This window comes from Grampus griseus, assembly GCF_964374135.1.
Source record: "Grampus griseus genome assembly, chromosome: 21".
Lineage (NCBI taxonomy): Eukaryota > Metazoa > Chordata > Mammalia > Artiodactyla > Delphinidae > Grampus > Grampus griseus.
Window position 1 is genome coordinate 32899739 of NC_139015.1, and position 21519 is coordinate 32921257.

Sequence of the window (21519 nt, forward strand, 5' to 3'; positions counted from 1 at the left end):
CAGCGGACTTACTCTGGAATTCTTAATGCCAAAGGAGGACATCAAGACGCTATTTTTGACACAATTATCCTTATCCTATTATGTCACAGTTCAGTCAAAGAGTTTCTAAGCCAAAACATTATTTCTAGCCTAAACTGAAAAAAAGAAAAAAGCCAATACACCGTAAATACTTATGCATAGGATCTGCCATCGGAGAGGGTCAGGATGATGGGCCCACATCCCTTACACTGAAGGCAGGAGACGCCGAGCAGCTTTCCAGTTCTTCACGTACCAAATATGCTGAGTATGACTCCACTGTTGCTTTCAACAGAGGCCACACCTGTTCCAAAATGCAAGAACTAAAACATTCCAAAGAAAATAGTGTATCCTCCAATGTACGAGTCACCCTGCTGTTTCCTTTTCATGAGTGAAAAGAATGTGAGAGTCATCTGGACTCTTGTTCCAGGCATACCTGTGACAGCAGAGAAAAATCTCTGTGCCTCATTTCAAAGCAAGGTAAAGCCTCCCGTTCGCTGTCATGAACTGTGGGTGGTGGGCAGGAGGCAGAGGCAGAGCTATGTGCGTGGGGGCCGGCGCCTCCGGGCTCTTCAGCCCGACAGACCCATGAAATCCAGACAAAGACAACTGTTCTGACAAACTCACGTTACTGGACTGGCCTGGATCACGACCCTCCAGAGCAGCTACCTCTATAATTTAAAATTTTCTAGTCACGTTAAAAAAGTAAAAATAAACAGGTGAAATTAATTTTAATAACATTTTTACTTAACTCAATACATCCAAGATGCCGTCATTTCAACATGTAATGAATATAAATATCGCCAGTGAGAGGGTGGGAGACATGGAAAGCCGAGGAACTCAGACAAACAGGAAGAATATGACTCAGAAAAGAGAAAGGACTAAAAGGAGGACAAACAGACCAAAAGGAGGAGAGATGAAAAGAAGAAAAGCGTTTCTCCCTGGGTATGGAATCGAGTTATAGAATCATGTAACAAACACTGTTCCCGGAATACTGGAATGTTGCCGTTCTGGGACGTGCTGCTGGGGATACAGAAAGGAAAGACAAGGTCTCTATGTCAAGGAGCTCACGGCTGAGTGGGAGGGACGGACCCCCCCAGCCCCAACCTGGCAAATACACGGTTCTGGTAAATAGGGCGATGCAGTTATGTGCTGTGGGCCATGGGAGCACAAGGAAGGGGGGCAGCTTCATTTTTAAATGAAGGTTATTTCTAATGAAATTTTTTTATTGAAGTATAGTTGACTTTCAATTTTGTGTTACTTTCAAGTATACTGCTAAGTGATTCAGTTATATACATATAGATATTTCTTTTTCAGATTCTTTTCCCACATAGGTTTTTACAAAATATTGAGTAGAGTTCCCTGTGCTCTACAGTAGGTCCTTGTTGTTTATCTACTTTATATATTGTAGTGTGTGCATGTTACTCCCAAATTCCACTGAAATTTTAAATATATGTCCTAGAATATTTCAGGATTCTGAATTTTATTTTGGACTCCAGAACAGTCATAGATAGATTATTCCAAAATATTTAAAAATGACATCTGGAACCAGCAGTAAAGTTTCCCCTCTGAGTTATTTATCATCTTCATTACACCTGGTTATTTGGCCTAACTAGTGAAGGCACAGGGCAGGAGAAAGGTAGGAAGGGGAAAAAATTCACATCTCACCACGGTCCCCAGGTTTTCAGAGGATGGCATAAAGTACTCAAAAACTTCGTGCTGAAAAAAACATCCCCAGCCCACTGGGGAGAAAGTCTTCTTTGGACCATAGCTGGGGAGTCAGTAAGACGGTTCAAAAGGCAGCCCCACCCACCAACTGTATGACCCCAGGCAGCTCAGCGGGCCTGTGAGTCTGCTTCCTTGCCACCCATAAAACAGGGGCAATGGTGCGACAGCAAGGGGCAGCGTGAGGACTCCGGGCCGGCCAGGCACCCGGTCAGGCACGGCCACGCACGCGCTCTCAGTAAACCACTGCGCCTTTAGGGTCGCACCCTTTCCACGTTCAGTGCAGTCCTCGCTGAAGACCGGTTTGGGATGTTACTGAGTGAGGATGAAAGCCTCCCGACTTTCATTCTTCAAAGCTTCAAAACAGAAAAAGTTGAAAGGGGCTTCAAACAACTGTTAAGTATTTCAGGGAAGCCAGGGTCTGCCAACCGTCTCTGAAAAACCTGCGGCCTGGACAGCCTGCTCAGTTCTCCTCCATTAGAGCAGCTCAGGCCGCAAGCCTAAGGCTGGATCAGTTTAGGGACACTGACCAACAGTACGCACAGATTTCATATCTGGCAGGTGGTGCAGTAATAGCCCCCTATCTGTTCCTGCTTCCCTGTACCCACACCCTGGGGGAGCCCCTGCCCACACTGACCTGGGCTTGGCCTGCAGACATCACCCAAAGACTTAAGGGCGGGCCCAGGGGAGCCTGCCGCCTCCTGCTGCACTTCGGAGCCCTGAGACCACCACCTGGAGACTCCGGCTATAGCCTTCTGAGGATGAGACCACGCGGACACAGGCTTGCCCTCTGCCACTGAAGCCCCACCCCGGGCAGCCCGACGATGGCCCGATGGGCCAGGAGGCCATCCCAGGCCTTGCGGCCCCAGCCAAGCCACCAGCTAACTGCAAAGACCAGCCGGGCTAGCTCCAACCAGAAGAGCCACCAGGGTGACCTCCCGAACTGCGAGACAGAAGGTTTCCTTTTCCCAGCTGCTAGAATTAGGTGGCTTGTTATATAGCAAAAGCTCACAAACATACAATCTTCAAAAGGTCTGTAACAGTCCATCCCTTTACCTCCAAACGAAATCCTTTAAGACTAATCTACGTCTATCTTACTCTTAAAAATTCACAATTGTAGCTTAAAAAAATCCACAATTCTGATTACTACATTTACTTTGTCATCTCCACTATCACGTTAATCAAACTAAAATGAAATAGTGATATGGTCTGATGATAAAATTGCTAAAATGTAAGTGCTCTATTTATTTCATCTTATAATTGGAAACAAATATAAGTGGGCTTCGATGCTACAACTCCCTGTGCTAAAGTAATGACTTCTCCATCCTGGCCTTCAGAGTGATTACATGGGCAGAGTTCACAGCCTTTCAGTCTGTCTTAATACTTCAGAAATGGATTAAGAGTACCATTTACACACACATGAGCAGAAAAATCTGACTCAAAGAATAAACCACTTTTTCTCCAGCATTTTTTGCAAGCTAAAAATATATATACACATAGTAGCAAGTTCAAGACAGTTCTTTTTAAAGCCTTTGATAAACAGCTAATTCTGCATAATCTATAACATAATTATATCAGGACTATGAAAATAAAGGCAGCATTATTACTGCTGTTGTTTGAATACTTATTTTAACAGAGTTAATTTTTTAAGTATCTTAGAAAATTTTAAATTTTTAAATTTTTAAATTTCAAATTTAAAAATTCTAAAATTTCTAAATTTTCTGGGGAAAATTTATCCTCACCATACATTCCTAATAGTCACATCCATTTAACAAACACTCGTTAAACAGCTGCTTCCTGCCACTAAGAAACTCCCAGGCATTTGCAAGATTTGAACAAACGGCAGGCGGCCCAAGACTATAGCAGAAAATGGTGTTAATGACAGTTCTACCTTCAAGAGGCTCATAATCTGATAGGAGACATGACAGTATATATATAAACCTTTCTACCATATAAGAGGGTAATCAGTAAGCATCCCAAAGGGTGAAAATCCTTTCCAATAGGAATCTAAGAAAAGAAGAAGAGGCTTCTAGTTGGGTTAGTCAAGAAAGGCATCTTGGAGAAAGTGGCATGTGAACTGAGCCTCTGCCTGCTGATAAGCTTTCAACAGTAAAAGGAGTGGAAAGAACATTATACAGAACCAACAACATGAGCAAAGACACGAGAAAAAGGGAGGCTGTGATGCATGTCTGTAGAATGTATGTCTGGGAAATGGATTTCAGCTCTATCAATTAATAGCTGTTTAGATCACTAATAAAGTTCCTTAATTTCTCCAAGTTTATGCTGTAAAGTGTCCAATGATTGTGTGGAGTCCAGAGCAAGACTGCCCGGGTTCCTTCGAGTTTCAACACTTAATAGTTGTTGACCCTGGGCAATTACTCTCTCTGTGTCTCAGTTTCATCATCTTTAAAATGGGCATAACAATATACAAATTTCATAGGGTGATTATGAAGATTAAGTAAGTTTATATTTGTAAAGCATGCAGAACAGTGCCTGGTGCTTAATATATAAATAATTTGTTAAATAAACAAACTCATGTTTATGCATACATAGCAAGATAGATAGTTAGATAGCTAGACCAGTAGACAGATGTGTATCAATACAGAGATACAGATATAGCTATATCACCAAGGACAGAACATGTATGTAGTAGGTGCTAGATATATTTAATTTTTTCCTTTGTCTGAAGTTCACAGAGCACTGTACTAGAACACGAGGGTCAGCCATGTTTTCCCGTGCCTCAACATGAGCCTCCACTCAGAAGATCAGAGACTGTCCCTCCCCTTCTCTCTTGGGGCAACCGTTGTGCACGTGAGATGCTAGGTTTAAACTGCTAGACAGACACAGCACGGCTGCCAGATTCAAACAAAGCTGTAGTAATGTCTCATGTAATAAATGTACCTTCATTGGAAAAATAAGCATAGGCTCATTAAGTACAATCGAAACCTCTATAATTTATTAGTATTCAAGCTAATCTAAAACAAGAAACCTTAAATGTACTGTAATTTGAGATTTCAGGCGGAAAAAAGTAGACAAAGCCACATGATTCAAAAGGTAGGTTAATGAAATCTTACTAATTCTAGTCTAATTTGGCTTCAAGTAGTTATATATCCAAACTGAAAACACTTTTAAATGCAGTTGTATTACTTGAACCTATTAACAAATATTAAACTGAGTTCCCTCTGTTTTTAAGATGAAAATACAGATTATACTAAAAAAAAAATACTGCTAAAAGTACTTGAAAATATTCTGTCGTGTTGAAATAAGTAAAAATGTCCTGCAATCTTACACTATTTGTTTCAAAACCTCTTTTTCATAGATAATGCAGCAGTGAAAATTTCACCCACCACAGATCAAACTGTATTGTCAATTCCGCACTGGTGAACAGAATGTGAATTAACAAGTTATGCTGAACTGCTAATCGTAAATGCCCACTTCTCAGTTGACTCCATCCAATTATAGGAAAACTATTAAGAATCGGACAACAAGCTATTAACCTCCAAAACCTTCTGGCACATTAGCATTCAGTATTCATTTCTGTTATTTTAGCCACGCTGTTTCACAAGCAATTAAGCCAACTTCAACAGCTCCTACAATCTCTTTTCAGGGTAAGGACTAAAAGAGGGCTGTAGGTGAGCTCTTTAATAGAGCCGTGCTGCTGGGTTCATTCGAATCCCAACTTCACTGCCTACTAGCTTAGCAACCACAGGCAAGTTAACAGACTTGTAAAAATGAGTCAATGGACATACAACATTCAGAACAGTACTTGGCATGGATTTTTTTAAAAAATGTTTATTTTACCTATGTAAAATAATGATGAAGGGGAATTCCTGTTTGAACCACCTGTACATAGTAGAGAATCTACTTTGGGGCTCTGGGTTTTTATAGGAAACTTGCAGGGTAAATCTGAAAGGACCCTCATAATAGCAGCCCAAGGCTGCCAGTTCTACTAATAATAATTTCAAGTAAGTTCTCAGGGCTCCTGTGTTCCATTCTCAAGTCGCCGAGCATTTGTAAGATGCCTAAGTGTGTGGGAAAACACGACACTTGGTACCAGTTTACCAAAACAGTTGGGAAATCAAGGATTTGCTTTCTAACTTTTAACAGGTTTTTTGTAAATGGATGGATGTGGTCTGTTCTCAACCAGACACACTGAGAAGTGGTCACTTCGGGGGTAAGCAGTTCAAAATCAACCTCAAATTAGAAGAGCTGAAATATTCATAAGAGATTCTAACTTCACTTAGCTACAAGAATCCAGTAGGTGGCTGGTTTCAATGGGGGGACAGTGCCTAGTCTCTTGAGATAAATGTACATGATTCTATCTCTTAAGTACTGTATATTTCATTTTAAAAAGTGCTCCAATGAGGGCTCATTTTTCAGAATATCAGCAATAAACAAAAAAACAGAAGGATTAACAACTCAGCTCTTAAAACTGTAATAGCCCAGAAATTATAATAATCCAAGAGGCCATTCTCAGAAACATAGAGACCAGCTCCTTTACACAGACCCTGGTTCACAAAAAGAAGCGTGGACAAATGGTACCGGGGTATTGGGGTTGATTGTAGACTGTGAAGCAGGAAACAATTACCCATTTTAGACCTTAGCGCTCACATTGTAAGACTCGGTTTCTTCTTTTTCTTGACATTCTCTTCCTGTCTCTCTAATTGCCAGGAAAGGGTGCATTTCCCAGTTCTTTTTTTTTTAGAGACGGGGTCTCGCTATGTTGCCCAGGCTGGAGTGCAGCGGCTATTCACAGGCGCGATCCCACTACTGATCAGCACGGGAGTTTTGACCTGCTCCGTTTCCGACCTGGGCCAGTTCACCCCTCCTTAGGCAACCCGGTGGTCCCCCGCTCTCGGGAGGTCACCATATTGATGCCGAACTTAGTGCGGACACCCGACCGGCATAGCGCACTACAGCCCAGAACTCCTGGGCTCAAGCGATCCTCCTGCCTCGGCCTCCCGAGTAGCTGGAACTACAGGCGCGCGCCACCGCGCCCGGCTCCCAGTTCTTTGAGTCAGATCTGTTTTTAAAAACGTGTTCCTAAAAAATAACTAAAAATTATTCTTTTTAGTTTCACTAATTAAGATCCTTTCATGTCAACTACACTGAAAGGAGGAGTTCTTGATAAATCCAGATTTCTTTAACGTGGGGAATACAGCCAATATTTTATAATAACTATAAATGAAGCATAACCTTTAAAAATTGTGAATCACCACATGGTAGACCTGTAACTTATAAAACACTGTACAACTATACTTCAATTTTAAAAAGTAAAAAAAAAAAACCCTCTTTTTAAATAAGATGATGGACATGTAAAAGAGTAGCATATTAATAAAGTCCAACTAACACTTTGATTTTGAATAAGAAAATTCTTGTTATTATTCAACTCTAAGATATGATATTGGATTATAGGATAATAAACAGCCAGTTAGACAAAGGGTATTCTAGTTGTTCATACACAGCCTATCAGAAAAACATGCAAATCATGATGTCAGACTAGTACTTACTGTTCTTTGTGTAAAAGTGTTAAATAAGCCATATCTTCTCCTAAGAGTGTAGTGGTAGGCCAGTGGACAGGAAAAATAATTAAGATTAAACCCCAAACAATATCCAAAAGAATCTCTCTGAGATCATTCACTAAAGTAATCTCTTTCAAGATTTAATCCTGGGCACTGAAGAAAAGGAGGAATCAATCACATTTAAGTTACGATTCTTTAGAATGTGTTGGACAATTCTGAGACACACTGAGAAAAAAAGTATTAACAACAGCCAAGAGAAGACGGCAGCTAAAACTTAAGGGTCAGAGATGAGATCAAAATTAGAAACATATAATGTCTGGAGAACCATCCATATAAGGGTATCTTTAAATCAGTAACTAAGTTAGGATAGTCCACTGGGCAAAATAAACAGCTGCCACCATCGGAGTGGCTGATTCTTCATCTCTCGTTCAGAAACCTCGGCACCATCTCAGGAGCCAAACATCACATGACTGTAAGCTCAACAATGTTTGGAGCTATTGTCAAAGCTGGTCTCGACTTTCCTAGTCCCAGGTGAGAAACTCATATACTTCCATCTTTCCTTTTCATAAAAGTACAAAAAAGCAACAGTAGAGGATGAACTTCTGCCAAGCCTTCCTCACCACATCTGGTACAGCATATTTACTTATACGCTCCAACCCCATGGGCTTTCTGATTCCCCAGAGTAGGCTGCTTTCCCCTCTCATTTACTTATTCATCAGACTTTCAGGGAACTTGTTAAGCTGGTGCCAAGCACGAGAAAGGTGAAATAAATAAGGATCTTACCTTCTAGGAGTTCAGTGTGGTATGGAAGACAGACACAAATAATTGTAATACAGTGTAAGGCCTATAATAGAAGTCTGCACAAAAGGAAGGTTGCAACTGTCTTTGGGACTTGGGGAGGGTCTGCGACGGAAATGACCAGGCAGAGGAAGAGCGAAAGGCATTTGAGGCAGAGCAATCAGTCCAGGCAAAAGCTTGGAGCATGTTCTGAGAATAGCAAAAACTATGTGCCCAGAGTGTAAGTGACAGGATGTGAATGGGGGAAGAGGCAGAAGATTAGGCTGAAAAAGTCGACTGCTGCGGTCCCTATGTGCCATGCTAACGCGGTGGTCCACTGTCTTGTACCGCTGAGGCTCTCAACTCTGGCTACACGTTAAAGTCTCCTGGGAAGGTTTAAAACAAAATATTGATGTCTGGTATTTGTTAGTATCAATTAATTGGTCCAGGATGGGGATTGGGCATTGGTGTTTTTTAACAGTCTTCCCATGTGACTCTGTTATGTGGCTGGGGTGAGAACAGCCACTACAGGCAACAGAGAGTCAACACAACTGTATGCACAGGATGGGGGTGTAAGAACACTAAATAAATAACTGGGCAACAGTGGGAAGAGTAGATCAGAGGCACAGAGACCAGGGGAGGAATGTCAATGGACAGGTTACCAAATACAGTCGAGAGGTAAGAGTCTAAGCCAGTAGTTAGTAGTAACCCTTCCTGCGTCACTGACCTGTGTGAAAGTCAATGATAAAGGTTAGATGCCTTCTCCTCAAGAAAAATGCACCTATGTCAAAATTTCAGGGGATTATGAACCTCTTTGAGCAGTGGACTCAAGTGAAGAAACCCTGACCTAAAAGCAGTGAATAGAAAGAGGAGAGAGGGACTTCTGAGGTAGAATCAATAGCACTGATGACTCCCAGGTGAGGGGAAGGAAGAGGGATTCAGGCTGACACCACCACTTCTAGCTTTAGAATTGTTAGTGATAAACATGTATTTGTGCACTTACTTAAGTGTCAGGAATGACACTAAGCACTTAACGTGTACTCCTCTCAGGGAATCTTCCCAATTCTAGAAGACAGATTGCAATCAGGTTGATCACTGAAGAAACTGAGATTTAGAGACATTAAGGCGCTTGTCCAAGGTCATGCGGCATTAAGTGGTGGAGCAGGAATTCAATCCTCCAGAGCCTGCGGTGCCCTCAGCACCTCTGGAGGGTGGAGAGGAGACAGGACAGAGCAGAAGTAGATTTAGGATGAGAGGAGGAAGGGGGAGGGGAGGGAACACACAAATTAGTTTTAGACATGCTGTGTTGCAGATAGCATAAGACATATCAGTGGCACTATCTGCTACGTCAGGAAAAAAATAGAAAGGAGCTCAAGAGGGGACAGCAGAACACAGCAGCAGAATGTTTAGGGAGTCCTCTCCATGAGCCGGGCACCATGCTAAGTGCTTCTATCGGGGTGTAAGTGCTATCGTTACCTTCCCTCTACAAGGAAACAGACTGGGAGATCAGGTCCCAAAGCCAGCAAGTGGTGGAGCCCATCTCCTTAAGCCCTGACCTAAACCTCTCTGGCACCATAAAAAGGAATGGAACCCATGGTCGGAAGTGGCAGCAGCCCCCAAGCTGTTCTAAGACCACTAGTGTGAGATACAGGGTTTTTCTTTTTTTTAAAAGCTTTATAATTAAAAAAAAAAACAAACTTGACAGTATTTATCCATTTCCACAACCTAAAGGATTTTTATATTGTTTCAGTTATTGAGGGGCGATAAGAGATATCTGTGTCTCACCCAAGTGAAATATCAGAGCTACATCTGCACAGGGCGGTATGCAGACCTGGAAGCAGGCCTGTGCAGACAACAAGCAAGACACAAATTCCAGGCAGTATTATTATCATCTGAGTCAGGATTCACAACAATTAGTCTAATGAAGATAGTGTCCTATGTTTCCGGAGGCCACAATGAAGCCAGGAAGTGGTGAAATTTCCTTTTTTACTCTCTTTTTGCAGCATGAAAAGAATGTGGCTTTTCTCCTCTCTAAAGAAACAAAAATAAAGTCTTAAACCACACACTACAGGCCTAGACTAGTTACTTCAGGTTTAACAGTGGAATAACTTATGCGCCGCAAGTTTCAGATAAAAACCTGTTATATTTCAACATTTCAGCACCTTTCAAACACCTGTACTGGCAATCATGTAGCCTTTGAGTTAAAACCATCGCCTCTATAAAAGTACTTTAAAAGAGCCTACAATATTATCCTAGAATTTTCTCCTGTTTTGGAATTTAAGCACCTGAGAGAAGAAATATGACAATCCAATTAAAAGGGTTTTGAAGTCCTATGGTACAACCTCTCACTTAGAGCAGGAATTCCTTCTACAGCCCCTGTCCGGGTCCCCCCATCATAGGCTTGAAGTCATTACTCTCCAAGGCGCCCACCCCATCACTGGAGAACTCTCACCAGAGCTCAGAGCAGGTCACAATCCTTTGCCTTGTGATGTCCACTCCGTCAGGTATTTACTGAGCACTTGTGCGTCCACACGCACGTCGCTCTTCAACACCCTCTCCTTCTGCTCCAACGACCCAACTCCTCCTCCGGTGGTTCCTCCCGCGACTTCTTTTCTCAGCCCACCACCGGTCTCCCTCCCCTGCTAATGCCTCACCTAAGCATGGGTCACAGGAGTAAACACATTCACCAGGTGTGGTCTAACATCTATTTTCAGCAGCCACATCACAGAGAGGCTCACAGAAGCCTGTGGCCAAATAAACTCATAGCTCGTTTTTGTCTCAGATGCATGTGGGGCAGTCCTCAACTCCTGCAGATGGTTCCTCCTGAGGCCACTTCATCTTGCTGGTTTTAGAACATTACCACAACCTGTTCAGATTATTCTGAATCCAGTCTGCTATGTGTGGTATTAGTCATCTCTCCTAGGTTGCTGTCAGCCTTCCTTGAGGAAACAGCCCTGCTGAAAATCTGATGAAAGCCATAAAATGTACACAGTTTTGCAATCAATATCAAATGATTCTTGGACCCCCATGAAGCCCATCCATTGGCCTGTTTAAGGTGAAACCTTAGGAATTCTAGGACCTATGAAAAACACCTACGGTCACTGGAATTCATTCAGATCCATTTCTAAAATAATTGATTCTCCTATCTAATGCCCAACTTAATACCCAGAAGAAGCCAATCAACTGGAATTCAACTGACCTTAACTCACTAATTCTATCAGAGAAGATATCCAGAAACTAAGAAATCTGCCCAAAACCAAACCACAGGTTTTAAGAATACTTTAGACACAAAAGCACAAGCACCTAAAGTTATACATACAAAGATACGTGTAGCATCACTGTTTGTAGTGACCAAAAAAAAGTGTGTGGGGAGAAACATCCTGAATATCCATCTGCAGGGCAATGGTTGAATAAATTATGGTGTGTTGAAAATTTTAATTCATTTTTTGGAAACAAGAGTTAGAGCTGATCTATTGACTTGGAGAGATACCCATGATATATTAAGGAGGAAAAGCAAGCTTCAGAATAATATATTGAGTATAATCCTACTTAAAAAGCAAAAAAACCCGACAAACCCTACATCCTTAGACATACTTTTCTGAATACAGGAAAAGGTGTGGAAGAATTCACATCTGTGAACATGGGTGGGGGATGAATTCTTTTTTTCTTTGTTCATCCTTGTATACTTTCACTTGTTACAAGCTAATGCTGCTTTTGCAAAGTAATAAATTCTAAAAAGAAAAGAAACTAAATAAAGCCGACAATAGGATCTATAAATAGACTCAGCTCTCTCATCCCAGCACTCCAGGCAGGTTTTCTTTTTCTTTGGCTGCACCCCACGGCATGCAGGATTTTAGTTCCCGGACCACGGATTGAACCCGTGCCCCACACAGTGGAAGCATGGAGTCTTAACCACTGGACCGCCAGTGAAGTCCCAGGCAGGTTTTCTAAATGCCTAATTTCTCCCAAAGGTTCCCACCCACAGTATACCTTGGACGAAATCTAACTTCCTTTTTGACTTTTCAGTGATTCTGAGTTTTTTCCTGTTTGGGGTACTTGATTCCATGTCACAGGCACTCTTCTGTAATACAGAGTAAAGCTGTGTTTTGTAGATTAAATGTGTCCACAATTCACAAGTGTGATTATTTTCCCCCTTAGGAAAATACGCACCTCAGCAGAGCCGTAAATAAAAGGTATGCGGAATCCACATTAGTCCAATAGGCAGGAGATGGACGCATGAAGCACAAACACTAGCAAATTCTAAGGTGAAGACATATGAGCAGAGACGCCATTCCTGTTGGTTCAGGGGTTCTCAACCTTGGCTAAACATCAGAATTACCTGGAAGCATTTTTTAAAAATACCAGTGCCTGGGCGCCACTTCCGGAGATTCTAAGTTAACTGGCCTGGGTGTAGGTACTTGTTTCATTTTTAAAGCTAACTAGATAATTCAGAGAGAGTTAAGAACCACTGCTTTTTACAGTTCATCCTCTTCCTTCCTTTCTCCCAATCTCTTACAAAGAGCTTTTTCTTTATCGGTTATTTCAAGGCTACATTTGGGAAAGCCAAAACCGATCAACCAGCTGACCCGGTCCACCGTCTATAATTCACATTGTCCTTATGTGGACTTTTGATGCCCAAATTAAATAAAGTTATGTAAATCCATGGCTACCACAATTAAGGACCCTTCACATGTCAAAAGAGTATTTGTAGCTTCATCCGAATAATAACATCATTTATTATAAACTTTGGAGACAATGATTTTATGAAACATCTTAGGATGCCAAACATTATGTTGGAAAGCAAAAGTGCCAGCACTATTCTACCGATTATCTGAAATTTTGCCACATATTAGTCAATTAATGGACTTCCTGGTTTTTTGCGCTAATCTAAGTATTTTTAAAAATTCAGCTCTACCACATCGTAGAAAATTGATAAAAAAAAAAACCATTGCATGAACTATTTCCCCCATTCAAATTCAGTATCTGAGAACAATTATATGTCCAAGAAAATTTTTAATAAAGTATGAAAGGGGATTCATTAACAAAATGAAATATTTATTTAGTACATATTACATTACAGTACAAAAAAGACAGAATTCTATACTTTGGACGCATGCCACAATTTATACAGAAAGATAGTTTAAAACAAAGGACAATGTATATTATTTATATGATTTATAATGGCTGGTATTAACAAATAATTGTCTATATATGTATCTACAAGTGTGGATGGCATTAGCATATATTTTCAAAGAAGCTTACAACGGTCCATCACATGAGTTTTGATCCAGGAATTGCACTCCTAAGCATTTATCCTAGTGAAATGAAAACTCAGGTCCACACAAAACACCTGTATACAAATGCTCACAACAGCTTTATCTGCAATAGCCCCAAACTGGAAACCACCCAAATGTCCTTCCAAAAGACAAAAGGTTAAACTGTGATACATCCATACCATGCCAGTACTCAGCAATAAAAGGGAACAAACTTGATACACGCAACAGCGTGAAGGGATCTCCAGGGCATTATGCCGAGTTAAAAAAGCCAATCTCAAAAGGTCACAGGCTGCATGATTCCATTTATATAAGAGTCTCAAAATGACGAAATTATAAAGCTGGAGAACACGTTAGTGGTTACCAAGGGTTGGTAGGTAGAGGGAAGGATATAAAGAGGTAGCAAGCAGAAGCCTTGAGTTGATGGGTCAGTTGTGTGTCCTGGTTGTGGTGGTGGCTACACAGATCTACACGCGATGGAACTGCACACACACACACACAAACACACACCACATATACATACATACCCACACATAGTCACACACACACCACATATACACACACACCCACACAGTCACACACACACACCCCACATATACACACACCCACACGTAGTCACACACACACACACCCCTCACATATACACACACACCCACATAGTCACACACACACACCCCACATATACACACACACCCACACATAGTCACACACACACACCCCACATATACACACCCACCCACACATGGTCACACACACACATAGTCACACACACACACACACATACACACCAGTCACACACACACACACCACATATACACCAGTCACACACACACACACAATCACACACCCACACACACCACATACACATACACACCCATAGTCACACACACCCACACACACCACATATACACACACCCACACCCCACATATAATACACACACACCCACAGTCACACACACAGTCACACACACACACCACATATACATACACACCCACACACCCCACATATACATACACACCCACACACAGTCACACACACACACACACCACATATACATACACACCCACACATAGTCACACACACCCCCCCCACATATACACACACACCCACACATAGTCACACACACACACACACACACACACACACACACAGTGCATGTAAAACTGGAGAAATCTGAATAAGCTCTGTGGATTGTACCGAGGTCTATTTTCCACTTTTGCTCTGGTACTAGCTGCCTCTGGGGGAAACTGGGTGAAGGATACACGGGAACTCTCTGTATTTTTACAACTTCCTGTGAATCTGTAACCATTTCAAAACAAAAAGTTTAAAACAAGTTTGAGGGAAACATGAAGGTGGTGACTTACTTACAATAAACCGTTTTTCTTCATCTAAGTGAAGGTATAAACAAGTAAGGGGAGATATACCAGATGGCTGGAGAGGAAAAGATGACGAATAGTATTTACTGAGCATTTATCACGCACCAGGCACTACAGCTGATCTCATTCAACTCAACACTCAGTCCAGTGAGGTGGTGGCTGCTAAACAGCCTCACTTTTCAGATGAGTAAACAGAAAGGTAAGAAATTCAGTCAAGGTCACACAGCTGGCAAGTAGCAATGATGTCAAAGACCATCTCAAAGCAAAGAGGATGATTACTGTATCAAGAAGGGTTTAAGAGTAGCTTAATATAGGCAGAGTAGGTGAAATACTACAGATGTAAAATCTTAAATACGCCCACAGCATACCTGCTGAACAGTGTGTCTTCCAAGAACTTAAATCCACAATACACATCAGCCCTGGATAACTGAATGCACGTGACCAGAGATGTATTTGAAACTGTGGTTATTTTTTTATCTTTTAAACTTTTGCTTAGAATTGAGAAGAAGAGTAACATTGATTTCTCCTCTTTAAAAGGTGCTCGCTGAATGGAAACAGGTAGATTAGAGGGAGCCAAAATTCGGAAATAATACAAACGAGGCACTCAAGGTGGGGGAAGTAAAGCTGATCGACTGTCACAAAGCCCATTCAGGAAAGAAAAGAGAAAGCTTGCAACCTCGTCAAATGCCAGGCAGGACAGTCTGAATGAGGCTAGAATAAAACCAGAATCCTCATACAATGAACAACAGGGGCTAGCAGGATGAATATTTATTTGCAATAAAATAGTTTTAATACAGTAATGCAGTTAAGGTTGGCTTCAGTATGGCTTAGAAAAAGCAAAAGGAAACTTTCTGCCCTTTATCACTCCATCCGTAAATTCAATGCAAATAATAAGTGTGGGGGGGTAGTGGGTGGCAGTTTTAAACAAGATTGGCCACAAGCTGACAGATAAAGCTGGGTGATAGGGACACGGAGATTAATTCTCAAAGCAGCTTTTCGGGCCACTGGTGCCACCTGCACCACCAGCCCTGATCACATGAAAAAAAGCAAAAAGAAGGGAGGCAGCTACAGTGATAAACACACCACTGTTTTCCCAGGTCAGGTGGAAATGCTCACTCCTCAGAAATCTGCTTAAATATCCTTAAGAAAGAGTCAGGGACACCTAAAATGTAAAATGGGCAGTCCTTTTAACACTGCAACTTTTCCTGAAGGATCAAAGAATATTTTCATAAATACAGTTTTTGAAGACTGTTCATCACCAGCTTGTTTACAATGGTGAGAAATCTGATACCTAAATTATCATTAAAGAGGGATTAAATATATTATGGTGTACTCTTACAATGGAATACCAAGGAGCTATGTAAAAAAAGGAAGACATTAACCCACAATAACAGGGTATGGCAAAGGGAGGCAGGAACCAGCTGAAAGCTCTCCAGATGGCCAAAGCTGGAACAATTTGAGCCAGACAGTAGTGTTGTGTCAGATTATAACACAAGTATAAATACCCACTGGTCTACACTGATATAAGTAAACAGACTGGATAAATGAATACCTGCGGAGAACAGACAAAGCTCCTGTGCTGCAGAATTCCAAACACTGTAGGTAGGTCCCCTGCCCTGCCCCAAAGAGGTGGAGCATGGCCCCCGACTCCTGACACGGGTGCTGCCTTCTTCCCAAGAGCACAGATGCGAAGGGGAGAAAGAGAGTAACTCCGCAGTACCGACACCTGACAAGCACCGCCTCAGTCAGGATACCAAGGTCAACGTCACACAGACAGCAGGCACCCTAGAAACGATGGGATGAAAACGGCTCTTGGCCCCAGGGGTTTCTCTCCCCCAAACACACAACCCCAGTGGAACCATGAGAAGAACATCTGCGAAGCCCCAGTTGAGGGGCACCCTGCAACACCTGACTAGTACGCCCCCAAACTGTCCAAGTCATAAAAAACAAGAAAAGTCTATAAGAAACTGTCACAGGCATGGAGAGCCGAAGGAGACCTGAGGGCTGAAGTATGGAATCCTGGACGGGATCCTGGAACACGAAAAGACAGGAGGTAGAAAAGCTACGGAAATCTGAGGAAGCATGGACTTCGGTTAATAACGATGTATCGATATTGGCTCATTAGTTCTGACAAACACACCACACTAAGGTAAGACGTTAATGATCAGGGAAACAGGGAACTCTTGGCACCAGCTCTGCGATTTTCCATAAACCCAAAACTGTTCTAAAATAAAAGGATTATTTTTAAAAAATGAAAAAGAAAAATTTTCATGAAGATGTAAACTTATAATGCTGTGGAAGGATGGCCAATATATAATAAATGAAAGAAGAATTACTAAACAACGTGAATGTTATGGATCTATTTTTGCTTTAAAAATACACATATGTGTATTTATACACCAAAAAGTCTGGAAGACCAACTATACATCAAACCACATACCTAGTGATTTTCACCACCTCCTTTATACTTTTCCATAGTATTTGGTTTTGTTTTTCCACTAAGCATTGGTTACTTTTAACATTGAGCCTCATTACTCCCAGGTCAAGAACACAGTTGTTTTATTTTTGGGGAAAAAGTAGCTGTACAGCATAGAATTAATAGAAACCACCTTAGCTCAAAATAAGATGCATTTATAAAACAGCTAAACTTTACTTTTTCAAGGGGAAATATTTTAAAGGCGGAACAGAAAAGTGATTGAAAGCATGGGATTTCATCAGACCTGGAGTACAATCCTGGTTTCACCATTTGCTGTCTGTGTGACCTTGGGCAGCTCAAAAACCTCCCTCAACATCCTTACTTTCACAGCGGGGAGATGTAAGGCTCACCACAAACCTATGCATCTGCAGAACTGCCCTAACATTTATCTGCCTATTTATTTATCAATATAAACACATATTGCACATAATACATAAATGTATTTCATAACCTCAAATTTTATTAGAAAATTACCTGACTAGAAGCAAAGAGTTCGATGTATGTCAAGAGCCTGGCCCTACTGAGGCTCCATAATGGTAACTGTTGTTGTTATTAATAATAATAATATTGATTATTAAAATCCAAGAAAAAATAAAACACTATCAGAAAAAAATTTCATTTCTCAAAGTATATAATAAGGAGCACTGAAAGACAAAACCAACACCTCAGCTTGTCCTACACCATCTGCTGTGATGTCCCAAAGCCCTCTGCTAACTTAACCAGACATTCATTAGGGTGATTAAACATGTTAACATGCCCAGAGGACTGCTGTGGAGAATTTTCCAGAGAATACAAGTGAAAGTCACTTGTCTAATCACAGCCGGCTTAAACTAAACTTTGGAATATTAATGCACCAAGCCTCCCTTGCTGTGGAAATGAATGTAACATCAATACAAATTAACACCAGCCATAAAATACAAACGAAACGGATTTAAATCCCTTGACTGTAAATAAGGAACTTTAAAGATGCTTTAGACAAGACATATATTTTCATCAAAATTCTGGGCTGGTAGTTCTAGCCCAATACTGATATTTAAAAATTACCCCAAATACAACACTTATAATACACAAAATCACGACAGAATAGACAAGTCTAATCATGCTATGAATTAGTGGACTTTTATAACAAGACTCAACAACACAGAACAGAAGAATCATTTGTTTCAAGTGAGAAGTTTACCCGGCGGGGTTATCCTATGGTCTAGGACATAGACCCAGATTTTAAAGAAATCAATCAACCATAATATAAGCAAAATAATATTAAATCACTGTGCCAATTTTTTCTACTACACTAGAAAATGCAGACTGTTCAGTATGGTTCTGTTAAAAGAAGTTAATTTAAACGCTTTTAAAATAACAAAAACATAGATATAATCTAGGAACTAAATTTAGGTTCGTATATATAACCCAGTGTTGTGATTACAACTCTACAAAGACTGATTTTATAATACACTCCAAAGTGTCTGTATCCAATAAATCTTACTCTAATTTTCCTGAGAGCAGTTGTTACGGAGACCTAGCCCAGTGATGTCATTCTAGCTGAACACTTTAAAACCTGTGGCATATTTCTGTCAAATATGCTTAACTGTAGCAAATTTTAAATTTGAGAATGGATGTGATGTATGGGAAGAAATCACCGTCACTGACAACTACACCTGGCAAGTAGACTAAGCGAAATAAACTTCTTTTGGTTAAAAAAAAAGAGGGGATTGACTACAAGGTTTTTACTAAGGTTAAGTTTTCCTAAAAACTATAAAACCAAATTTGAAATGGGAATTCCAGGCATGTGGGGCAGCAACATTATCTACATAATAAGAGTATGTTCATCTGCCATGTTCTCTACCGGGTGTTTCCTTCTCCAATTTTTAAATGATAACTGAATAATGGACCATACTGGCACCTCGTATATATTACCTCATTGAATCCATGTAACATTACTAGACAATTATCACCATCTCAAAGTGAAGACACTGAGCCTGAGTGCTTTCAGTAACTTGCCCAGTTCACACAGGTAATAAGGAGAGACCAGCAATTACTTCATAATCGCAATACACACACACGCACATCCCCCATTACCTACACATTACATCTGACTTTTTGAGGTTTTTGACCTCTACTTTCTGACTCTCCCAATTAATCTCTTCCTATGACAGCAGCTACTTACGTATATTTTTGCATCTGCCCTACTGTGTTGCAGTTGTCACTTATCAACATTCCCTACTCAACGATGAGCTTCCAGAGAGAACGGCTCACACCCTGCTCATCTCTGTAATCCCAGAACACAGTCCTGTATTTAGCACATCTGCATGCATTTCTTGTTAGTACTTAACAGCGGTTCTGATGTTGATTCTGCTAGCTGCTCACGGGTGGTGAACATTACAGAACCAGCTTCAAGATACCTGCCAACCACCACCTCAAGGAGGGCAGACGCAGGCAGAAAGGAGATCCAACATGATCAGCTTGAATCTGTAGGGCTGTTCTTACCATAGCATTTAGACACTACATTATGCGGTATATAGGGTTTTTCTTTTTCACGTTTAATAAAGCTGCATCTGCACTCACATTAGTCCACCTCCAGTAGTTCACTGCACAAAACGAAATTACAGGACAGCACGACACGCACAGTGCATGCAAGAATGAAGGAAAAATCTACAACAAGGTAAACCATCAACAGCAGAACGTTAAGATTTTGCCAAAAAGCTACCTTTTCATTACAACATGACTCCAGAGTCCAGAGGGGCAAGACCACACAATTTATACGCTTTCCCACACAAGAAACTAACAGGGTTGGTTATTCATGACATTTGGAGACTGGTACGGTATAATTACAAAATGACACAGGTTAATACTTAAGGAGACATCAAGTCTCTCAAAATAAAATGAATATTTACAAGATTAAGTTTCTGTTTTGTTATTAAAGTCCTGGAACTTCAAGGAACATATAAAAATATAGATGACTTAGTACTCAGATTAGTTAACAGAATTACTGATACTTTTTATTCTTTTAGGGGACCTTTTACCTACTAAATCTTAGAGTCTGCGGTTTGTGGTTTCCGTTTTCCGTCTATAGAAATTGATTGCGAGCCCTTTTGTGGTATTTATCTTTCTCTTCTCATCCTCCACCCGCCCCTACCCCCAAACCTGCTTTGGATGTCTGTCTTCTTTAATTTTTCAAGACAAGGCAGTGAAGTGAAATGGCATGAACTCTTGAATAAAGAGTTAAAAATGTTAAAATCATATGACTCTCCTCTCTTTAAAGTAGTATTAGTCTTCTAGAATACCAATCTAATTCTTAGAAGCAGAAAACACAGGAAGCTCAATGTTCCAAGAAAAGTTAATAATAATTGATTCATCCTGGCTACCCAGGAAATACACAGCAAGGACCTGTGTTCTATGCAAGTACAGACAACAAATGCATCTAGTAATACCTGCCACCCAGGGACAAGGAAAATAGAAAAAGAGCTCACGGAGCAAATGCACAAAAGGTACAGGAAGAAAACAGCATAAATGTAGGGCTGATCAGGAATCAGAGCTCGATGAAACCGTGACAGATCAGTGAGCTCTACAGACAGAAGCGGACGGAGGTGGTGGAGGAGAGGTCGTCACTGACGGGAGGTGACAGAAGTGAGCAGAGGCGAGGAGGAACCAGGCAGGGGTGAGAGGACAGGAACTAAATTACAAGAAGGGACAAGAAAGAACGGTGGGGCCGGCGCGGAAGGAGGCATGCCCAAGGAACAGACAGCATTTTTAATGGGAGACTGAGTCATAGAAAAAGGAAGGAAGGAGGCAAAATGCAAAGATACCAAACAAGAAATTCTGGACAAATGAGGAAAAATGTAAAAGTGAGACCAGGTGATAAATAGGTAGGGTAGAAAGGCAAAAAAAAGGATAAAGTAAAAGAAACCTCTGGGAAAGGAAATATTAAAAAAAGACAAATGGTTTCTGGAATTTCACTATATTAAATTAAATTTTTAAACCTGTTCTTTTGTTTCTGTTTCTCGCTGCTGGGTAAAACTTGATTATGAACAATGGTTTCCACAATCTCCAGAGGAGAAAAGTACTGATGAGATCAACTGACTTAGTAGCAAAACTAAGAAGAGCTGAAAACAATAAAATTTACTTATGTCAGTTAACCATCTTAGCTCTAACCCACAAACTAATTTTCTTTCTTTCTTTTTTTTCTGTCAACTTGTTTCATCCATACCTATTTCCTCCCTCCTGTATTACTATTATTTTTTAACATCTTTATTGGAGTATAATTGCTTTACAATGGTGTGTTAGTTTCTGCTTTATAACAAAGTGAATCAGTTATACATATACATATATCCCCATATCCCCTCCCTCTTGTATCTCC

The 21519-nt window shown here is 40.8% G+C and overlaps 1 protein-coding gene across 5 annotated transcripts in view; it reads right to left on the minus strand.

Moving 5' to 3' along the window:
• The window catches only part of SLC20A2 (solute carrier family 20 member 2), a 104468-nt gene that overhangs the window by 75175 nt on the left and 7774 nt on the right, over positions 1-21519 (minus strand). Inside the window, exons 1-2 of one of the 5 annotated variants that reach the window (XM_082680295.1) lie at positions 10492-10698; positions 9043-9243 (exon numbers count right to left, since the gene is read on the minus strand). The exons of 3 other annotated variants lie outside the window; for them this stretch is intronic. The gene's annotated coding sequence lies outside the window, so the exon portion shown is untranslated. Of the gene's footprint in view, positions 1-9042; positions 9244-10491; positions 10699-21519 lie in introns of those variants that run through there. One more of the 5 variants, XM_082680293.1, reaches the window with a different exon arrangement.